Source organism: Triticum aestivum, chromosome 7D, assembly GCF_018294505.1.
Source record: "Triticum aestivum cultivar Chinese Spring chromosome 7D, IWGSC CS RefSeq v2.1, whole genome shotgun sequence".
NCBI classification, from domain to species: domain Eukaryota; kingdom Viridiplantae; phylum Streptophyta; class Magnoliopsida; order Poales; family Poaceae; genus Triticum; species Triticum aestivum.
Window position 1 is genome coordinate 622,042,866 of NC_057814.1, and position 9,986 is coordinate 622,052,851.

General features: G+C 40.7%; 1 long non-coding RNA gene across 1 annotated transcript; it reads left to right on the top strand.

The window, feature by feature from the left end:
• Positions 1 to 325: 325 nt before the first annotated feature.
• Positions 326 to 1,679, top strand: LOC123170397 (uncharacterized). Its single transcript, XR_006485200.1, has 3 exons — positions 326 to 611; positions 769 to 1,051; positions 1,127 to 1,679. It is a non-coding gene; the product is annotated as an uncharacterized lncRNA (long non-coding RNA).
• The last annotated feature ends 8,307 nt before the right edge of the window (positions 1,680 to 9,986 follow it).

Genomic DNA, 9,986 nt, shown 5'->3' on the forward strand with positions numbered 1-9,986 from the left:
ATATCTATACCTATACTAATTACAGACTCTCCAGAAATTACCACGTTAATCAGTAATTAGGAGCCGTTAATCTGGTGGGGACGAGTTATGACGGTGTAGATTGACTCAAAAAATCCTCCAAAAAAAACTAAAAATCAAACGATTCTTTCTTCTATCTATCTTCTATTAATTGTTTTTCTTAACGCTAGAGATTTGTTTATTGTAACGCTATAGATTTTTTCAACATGGACAACAAGTCCAATAGGCTCACGTAAGGCTCGGGCAGGCCAATTATAACGGTACCTAAACAGCCCATCCCCGTTGGCAAAAACAAGAAAAAAACATATTCACGCAATATGTATCTTCATATGCCTTATCCTCCCAATCCTCTTCGATCTGTAAATGTCGATCTGGCGATTGAATCTAACTACAAGCCAGCACCAGTGCCCTCCCTCTCCCCTTCCTATGCCGCCTCCCTCACAACCTAGGCAAGGCTTGATGTGCTGAAGCTACATGGGATGTAGTGCCCCTCATGAGATTATCCCGGCAGAGTCTGAGCTACGGCTCGACGGCCATGGTCGACCCACCGTGGCTGCCGCCGTGCCGCCTGTGTCCACATGCGAGGCTGTGAGGTACAGATTAATCGTTCTACTCATCCGCCCTCAGGTTCAATGTTACACAAACAATTCTAATCTATAAAAAGCCAACTATCAAATCCATCGTATAACTAATCTATTTGACTTCCATGTTCTCCAGGCTGCAGTCTTACAATGTTGATGACTCATGCAGGGTATTGCAAGGTGTACCGATTGTGCTCTAAACTAGATGGTGCAGCTGTCGTATGTGGTGTGTTGACAATTCAAGAACCTACTAGAAGACTGGTGGCACAGTGATTTACATCTCCGAAGTCACCAAGTTCATCCTCGGTTGTCTAGATCCACTAAATTCGGTGCATACCCTGCTTGATTTTTCTGTAGCACTAACACTAAAGATCTCTTATTTTTCTTATAAGTACACCACAGTACCACATGCAAAGCCAAGACGCTGATTGCAAGGACGCTGGATCATATAGGTAGCTTAACAGGTTTGATTTTTTATTCTCAACGGAATATTTGCGTGCTGAATTGGTTTGTTTTGGTGCTGGTAGATGATTCTCAGGTGGTGGTTCGGACAACCTGCCGGTGTAGAAGGTGTGAAGAGCTAGGATATGTTGTCTTTCCAGGTCCCAACATTGACCCGAGCCTGTTCTGCCATGCCAAGTTGGCCGGATCAAGCTTGCTATGTCTCTCGTGTCAGCTAACCGGTTGTGCGCACTGACACAACAGAACGGCCATCAGCGGCAACGCATGCAGATTGAAGAGGGGAAGCAGGACTTCAGGATATGGAAATTGCAAGCATGTTGTAGATGGAGAGAGGGACAACGGACGGGACTACAGAATTTGCAAGCATGCTGTACATGGAGAGAGGGACAACTGATGGATGAGAATACAAAGCGATAGATGCATACGTCGATACGTGCTTTTGAGATTGGATCTTAATTAATTAATCCTATGCAACTAACTTGTTGCTTCAGGCTTAATTCCTTTCAGGGCTGGGACTGAATCATACCTTTGTTGCAGTTAAGCTATACGTTCATCTTTCCCAAAGGAACCAATGATTCCCTTACTATTTTTCTTACCAAACGTTTTGATGCTCTTTGAGAAGAAACAATCGGTGTTTAAACCTACTTTAGTTGCTGTTTGGTGGATGTCTTAATGTATTCTGATTATATTTTGTTTCATCTTTTATATTATATAAACAGGAGTAACAATAGCTACCAACACGATGCTCTATGATTCTTGGAACAGATACAAATAAATAAATAAATTCTATTGAAAAAGGTGTGTTATGCAAAATTCAGATCTATACGATGTTTTGTTTAGAACAAACCTTTAACGTCTTTTTTGGGTCATATATTGTTTTCAAACAAAAATTCTAGAAACACGCAGATATTAAGGGAACTGAAAACTACAGTTTCGAACACTTATTTTGTTTTGTATAAGTAGAAATAATAATAAATATAAAATAATGTTCCACACAGTTTGAAATCGCTTTGATCTAGGGTCACATTTGCACATGAACAAACATAACAGTGGAGGTTATTAGCAAGGAACGATACTGGCTAATTGATCCTTCTACATTAATTGTTGAGGCTTCTGTAAAACTTAATCATGGTCACTCTCTATATAAAAACAATACTACAATATATCTAAATAGATGGTACATAATGGACAAAAGGCTTGACTTCATCACGTTGACAGTAAAAAAAGAGATAGTAGTTCACATCTTATTTCTAGCCCCATATTAAGCTGATGGCTTTTTCTGCGATGGTATCTGATGATTTTCTTCTATGCATTTTTTAAAACGGTGCATATGGTAGCAAATAAGACGCCTTACGAAGGAGCAATTGGTGCCGGTAAAAATATGATTATGATCTATGAGCAAAGCACAAGTTTAGGGATGTCTTGCGAGTTGTATCAATGTTTTACGTTGCGTTTGAAATCAAAGGGAAGTTCGACCATGACATATTGTTTATAAAGCTACTTTACGGTGTCACACATGGAGAAGCACTAGTAGAAAAAGGGCTTTTAGTACCGGTTCTGGAACCGGGACTAAAGGGTCGTTACTAAAGCCTCCCCCTTTAGTCCCGGTTCTTACACGAACCGGGACTAAAGGCCCTCCACGTGGCCGCTGCCTGGAGGTCGACCTTTAGTCCCGGTTGGTAACACCAACCAGTAATAAGGAAATTTTATGATTTTTTTTTGAATTCTTTTTTTGATTTTCAAATTTCTGAATTATTTTAACCTCTAATCTCTAATCATCCCTCATCACTGCTCAATTTAACCTCTAATCTCTAATCACCCCTCATCATTCCAAATCATCTAACTTCCCGGACGGTCACCCATCGTCTCACTACTCCAGCCTGAGCACGCTTAACTTACGGGTTCTATTCTCCCTCGTTTCCAAGTCTGCACTTGTTGTTTTCCTAACAATAGTAAGATATCAATCCTATTAACCCTCAGGAATTTAGCTTGAGCATGAAGTCACACATTTCACTGTTTGAGTTTGAAACTATTGTTCTAAAAAACAATAATTATTAGTAGCACTAATATTTCTTGAATAAGTAGTTTGACCACAGTTTGACCATAGTTTGACTAGATTTGACCAAAATTCAAAAAAACTGAAATAATTATTTAGTAACACTAATATTTCTTGAATAATTAGTTTGACCATTGTTTGACCATAGTTTGACCACAGTTTGACCAGATTTGACCAAAATTCAAAAAAATTGAAATAATTATTTAGTAACACTAATATTCTTGAATAATTATTTAGTAACACTAATACTTCTTGAAAAAGTAGTTTGACCATAGTTTGACCAGATTTAACAAAAATTCAAAAAAAAAACAGAAATTTGAGCATAACTTTTTTTCCTTTTAGAATTTAAGGATTCTAAAAATTTCCAAACAGGCCGGATTTTCGTGCTGAACATTTTGATATATTATACGTTTTTTTTGACATCGTATGCAAAAGTTATAGCCGTTTTACATTTTCCCTACACTTTTTGCAAAACATGTCCAAATTTAAGTTTTTAAATTTTCCTAACTAGTACATGTAGTAACATAACTACATCTGAAAGGATTTTAATTTTTGAAGACCTTTAGTACCAGTTCGTGCCATGAACCGGTACTAATGCCTCAAACCCCATTAGTACCGGTTGGTGGCTCGAACCGGGACTAAAGGTCTAACCTTTAGTACCGGTTGGTGCCACGAACCGGTACTAATGGGCATCGCACCCTTTAGTCCCGGTTCATGGCACCAACCGGGACTAAAGGTCCCATTTGAACCGGGACTAATGCCTGTACAGTGCCCTAGCCGCTCGAACCGGGACTAATGCTCACATTAGTCCCGGTTCGTAATGCAACCGGGATTAATGCTCTTTTCTGGCCGAACCAAAGCCCTGTTTTCTACTAGTGAAGACAAGGATTGGTTTATTTCTTCCAAACATTTATGAAGTCACGGATAGTTAATTACCTTTTTGTAACTCTTATATGAATTTACACTTTCAAGGAAGTTTCAAGGAAGTACGCGAACAAAAATGACTGCATATTAAAACATGCACAATGATGCACTTGAAACATAAATACAACAAAAATCTAAAGTTGTAATAAAACTAAAAATAAAAATCAATGGAAATTATGTTGATTTAATTTTAAATATAAAATATAGCATTGTAGAATAATCACTATGGAAAAAGGAAGAATTTTGAAGCATGCAACATTCAAATAACAACAAACCAAAATCATAGCAAATCATCAATATTCTATAGACTAGCCCATGCGGATGAACGGGTGCATGACTAGTATTTACTAATTGGAGGCACCATTCGAGTGTTTACCTTAATCCACATCATCAAGATTAATTCAACCATTAGATTAAAATTTTAATCGTCAAGATGTATTAGAAGTCCATGGCTTCTATAAAGATATGACATACGTAAAGAATAGAACCTGCACGTATAGAAAAGACTAGCAAAAGAGCCCGTGCGTTGCAACGGGAGAAAAAATACAACACACTCTTAACCGAACAACCATCACTCAAGACCACAATAGGTCAATCTCCTTTATTTTAGCGACGCATCATATTTGTGTTGCCGCTTATCCTTCTTCTCACCCTCGCCGGCGGTGGCCTTAGTGTTCACACAAACCAAAACGTGTTAGAATGTGGTTAATCCTAAGATATCTCTCTCTCCCTCTCTCCTCCCTCTCCCTCTCTCTTGCTTTCTCTCACACTCGCGATGAGAAATCTGTTGTTTTCCCCTGCGACGTATTCAGAGGTATGCATGTGTAGTTCTAGATGTTTTCTTTTCCATATATGATTATAGTGGGTGTTTATTTGTAATCCGGATCGCCGCCTGTATGAAAGAAAAATTGATTTTGCGCTATAGTTATAAGTTTGCTTCCAAAACAAAATTTTAAAAATATTTAACAGGTAAATTAACATCATATACAGAATTTACACATTTTTCTAATCAAATTTCATATATAACATATTAAAATCGGAGTTACGGTTTAAAACATACGTATAATTTAGAAAACCATTTGTTTGAATTAAATATCTTCCAAAATAATATTTATAAATACTTAACAGGTTAAAATAATATTATATTCATATTCTACATATTTTTATAATCAAATTTCATATATAACATGTTTAAATCGGAGTTACGGTTTAAAAGATATGGATGGTTTAGAAAAGCATTTGTTTGACTTAAATATGATCTGCGGATGGAATACCTAAAAAGTCAGGGGGGTTTTCAAAAACTGTAAAATAACGGTTCGGTGCGACTTAAATCTGGATTGCGGGTTGATTTCATGAAAACGCAGGTGCTTTTTGCAAATTGGCGCGACGGACGAGCAAAAACCCTACGTGCTTTATTATTAGGTAAAGATAGACACAACCTTATAATATAGAAAAGGGAATCACGCTTTGCATGAAAAAAGAAAATCACGTAAAAAAATGTCCTCATGCTACAAGAAAAGAGGCATCGTGGGGACTCATGTCAAAAATAGAGTCCTCATACTACAAGAGCCATTGTGATTTTATAATATAAAAGGCCATTGTGACACACGGCCAGGTTTTCCTTTCAAAATATATGCCTTCTCCCCTCGCAAAAAGTATGCCGCTGTTTTGAAAAGAAAAAGGAAAAAATATAGTAAGAAAAATCACGTTCGGTCTTCTGAACAAAGGAAAAAGGATACATACAAAATTTGGTGGTCAAGATCTTTTAGAATCCCAGCTCATAAAAATACACCACTGCTTGAAGAATTTTACCAACACCTACAAAGAGAGGACACGGCCTTATTTTAATACAAGAAAATATATCACGTTTGAAAAAGGAGCCCTCATTCTATAGAAAAATAGCCATCACGATTTATAAAAAATGCCACCATCTCACACTTGCAAGTTCAAAAATATCATATGCCTTCTCAGTTTTTATAAGACAGATAAAAGATGATACGTACGAATAATCACATGCCTTCTCACAAAAAAAAAAAGAAAACGGAAAAGAAAACATATGTACGAATAAATAGTCTTCTCCTCGTGCGAAAAAACGACGCATCCCAAGTAGCGCCAAAATAAAACTACTTGCCTGCTTCACTTGAAAAATGACAAAAGGTACTTAAAATATAGGAGTCGACAAGCCACATGTTAGAAGTAAAGTCTATGCCTGATAGGAAAAAATACCTCAATCTCGCCACGTGCAAAAATAAGATCCAGTCAGACATAAACACACATAATCTATCCCTAATGGCCCCTACATATCACTCTCGAGGTCATTAACGTGCAAAATTGCTTAATCTATACACAAGAAGTAAAATATGCATAGATTGTCAGACATAATATATCATATGAACTTAAACCTGTCAGAAAATAATACATGCGATTATTGTTTGTCACAATTGTTTCAAATAACTTATGATTTGTCCAGTATTATGATATCTGAAATTTAACCTCCTGTCTTATGCATGTTAATACAATTTTGTTAATAATTGTCTTCAGATAATGGCTAGACCGTGCAGGTGCACGGGGTGATGACTAGTTAAACTAAATCCAGATATTGATTTATTGCGTCAGCACTACGTCACTGTGATGTCAACAGGTCAACTGGGGCGGCGCAGGTCAAACTGACCAGTGGGACCCGCATGTCAGTGTCTAACCTAACTAACAATGTTAATTAACACTAATGTCAATTCTAACCTAGGATAATTAGGGGCTTGGGCCCACATGTCAGCCAACTGGGGAGGTCAAACCCCAGGTCAAACAAGTCAAATATGTCGGCGGCTCAACGCCAACGACTACAGACGCGGCGGAGGGGTGCGGTGTCAGCGAACCGGACGAGCGCCAAGACCAGGTTCAAACCTCAAGCTGGCCCAGAAGACAGCCTCGCCCACCGGCTCGGCTCGCCGGCCCAGAATGGGCCCGTTAAGAGTTGTACTTATATCTGTAACGATAAGATCCGAGCGGCGGCTGGCAAACAGCTAGGTAGCGTGTGGAGTGCGTGCTTGTAAGCGGGGTATCCTTCCTCCTCTCCCCCGAATACTCTCCTGTATTTCGAATTCGCCATGAAATTGGAGATGAATCCTTGAGATGCCCTAACAATCTGGTATCAGAGCCGCCTTTCCCCACCCCCACCCTTCCTCTCTGGAGCTTCCCGGCCATCACCACCGCACGCGACTCGCTAATCGGCGGCGAGCAGAGGCCATGGAGAAAACTTCCCCCGAGACGAAGGCCATCTACGAGCTCCTTCGCGCCCCCACTTCGACTCCGCCCTGTCCAAGACCACGGCGGAGCGCAGCGAAGAGATGACGGCGGCCTTTGCCAAGCTGGACTCCAAGCTGGACAAACTCTCCGGCCGCATCGACAACGCCAAGCTCGCCACCGGCGTCGATCTGGACGAGCTTCGAGGCAAGATCGGTACCGAGAGAGGCGCTGCGTCATTCCCACCCACGCCGCCATCTCCGCGCACCATGGCGGTACCAACGCGCACTCGACCTCCGAGCAGCGGCTCCAGTGGTTCTGACGGATGTCGCTCTGCAGCTGAACAAAGGAATTCAGGTCCAAAATATGTGCCTCCTCCTGTTCGAGGTATGACTACAGATCCGTCCCATTCGCGTCAGATTATTGGTATTGGTGAAGGATTCAGACCGTATCAGTCAGATGGCAAGAGTTTTGGTCCTCGAATTGAACTTCCTCGATTCGATGGGTCTAATCCAAAGTTGTGGCAGTCTCGATGCGAAGATTACTTCAGGTTTTGGAATACACCATCGAACCAGTGGATTCCTTTTTGCGTCTGCTCTGTTTGATGGTACAGCGGTGCGTTGGCTTGAATCGGTGCAACGCCGTGCCCCAAATGTATCCTGGACAGAGTTTTGTGAACTGCTGCAATCCCGTTTTGGTCGCAATAAACATCAGAATATTCTGTGGCAGCTGTTTCATGTGCGTCAGACAAGCACGGTGGAGGAGTATGTTGAGCGTCTTTCAGAGCTGTATGATCAACTGACTGCGTATGAAACAGATCCTAACCCTGTGCATTATGTGACGAGGTTCATGGAAGGATTAACACCATCAGTCAGGCTTATTGTAGGGATGCAACAGCCAGCTGATTTGGACTCCGCTTATGCTTTAGCACTGTTATCTGAAGAGTTGAGTGAAAGTTCAGTTGGATCAGTTTCCAGTAAACGCAGCACACCTTCTTCTAGTAGAACTTCTGTCAGTAAACCAGTGGAGGACAAACGTTCTACTGACACACAACGTTCAACTGCAACTGAAGACCACTGGTCTGCTCTCCGTGCTTATAGAAAATCCAAGCGCCTGTGCTTCATCTGTGGGGAGCGCTGGGCTCAAGACCATCGTTGCAAACAAGAGGAGCAACTGCACGTAGTACAAGAAATGCTGGACTATGTTCAGAGCATGCCATCAGAACAAAGTGACTCAGAGGATTCTGTTTCAACTGAAGCTAATGCGATCAGTATATCAGCTGCGACAATGGGGGATGTCACAGCCCCAACAACAACTACCATGAAATTAAAAATACAACTTCAAGGGAGATCACTGGTTTTCTTAGTGGATTCAGGCAGTACCCACACTTTCCTAGATACTGCTACTACAATCACTATTAAAGGGATCACTGAGATGCCTGTGACCATGGTCAAAGTAGCTAATGGCAGGGTGGTTCCCTGCAATAAGCAACTGTTGAAAGGACTTTGGTCTTTTGCTGGACATGAATTTACCAGCACTTTCAAGGTGTTTCCCCTGGGATCTTATGATGGAATCTTGGGATTAGATTGGTTGGCTGCACACAGCCCCATGCAAGTGGACTGGGCTGCTCATTGGCTATCATTTCACCTAGAGGACAAAATGATCACATTGCTTGGTCAGGATGCGGCTCCCCAAATGTTTGCTATGGTAGAATTATCTGCTTTGCTGGCAACTAAAAATCCCTCTTTAACCGATGTTCCTCCTGAAGTTCAGGAAATATTGCAACGATTTGCTCCTGTATTTGAGGCTCCCACTGGTCTACCTCCAAGGAGGAAATATGACCACACTATTCCATTGGTACCTCGAGCACAACCAGTTTACAACAGGCCTTACATAATTGCACCTGCTTTGAAGGATGAAATGGAGAAGCAAGTCAAGGATATGCTAGCATCTGGCATTATTAGACCCAACAACAGTGCTTTCTCCTCTCCCATGATTATGGTTCAGAAAAAGGATAAAACATCGAGACCAGTCTTTGATTACAGGAAGCTGAATGCTATCACAGTGAAGAGCAAATATCCAATTCCCATTATTGATGAGCTACTTAATAAACTAGCAGGAGCTAAGTGGTTCTCTAAATTGGATCTTAGGTCTGGCTACCACCAGATCAGACTGGCACCTGGAGAGGAACACAAGACTGCTTTTCAAACACACTTTGGTCATTTTGAGTTTCTGGTACTTTCATTTAGTCTTACTGGACGACCTAACACTTCCAATTTTGGAATGAATGATACCTTGGCTCCTCACATCAGAAAGAATGTCTTGGTTTTCTTTGATGATATCCTAATATTCAGTGTTTCTTATGAATTACACCTGCAACACTTAGCTGAAGTCCTGAAGTTACTGCTCCAACACCAGTGGCAAGTCAAGTTATCTAAATGTGCTTTTGCTCAGAATTAGATTGCTTATCTGGGACATGTTATCAGTGACAAGGGGGTTGCTACAGATCCTTCTAAATTACTGTTATCCAGGACTGGCCAGTGCCTCAAACTGCTAAAGAGGTGAGAGGATTTCTTGGTCTTGCTTGTTATTACAGGAAGTTCATTGCCCACTATGGTATGATCAACAAGCCCTTAACAAATCTGTTGAAGAAAGGAGTCCCATTCCTTTGGACTCAGAATGAACAACAAGCTTTTCTGAATTTA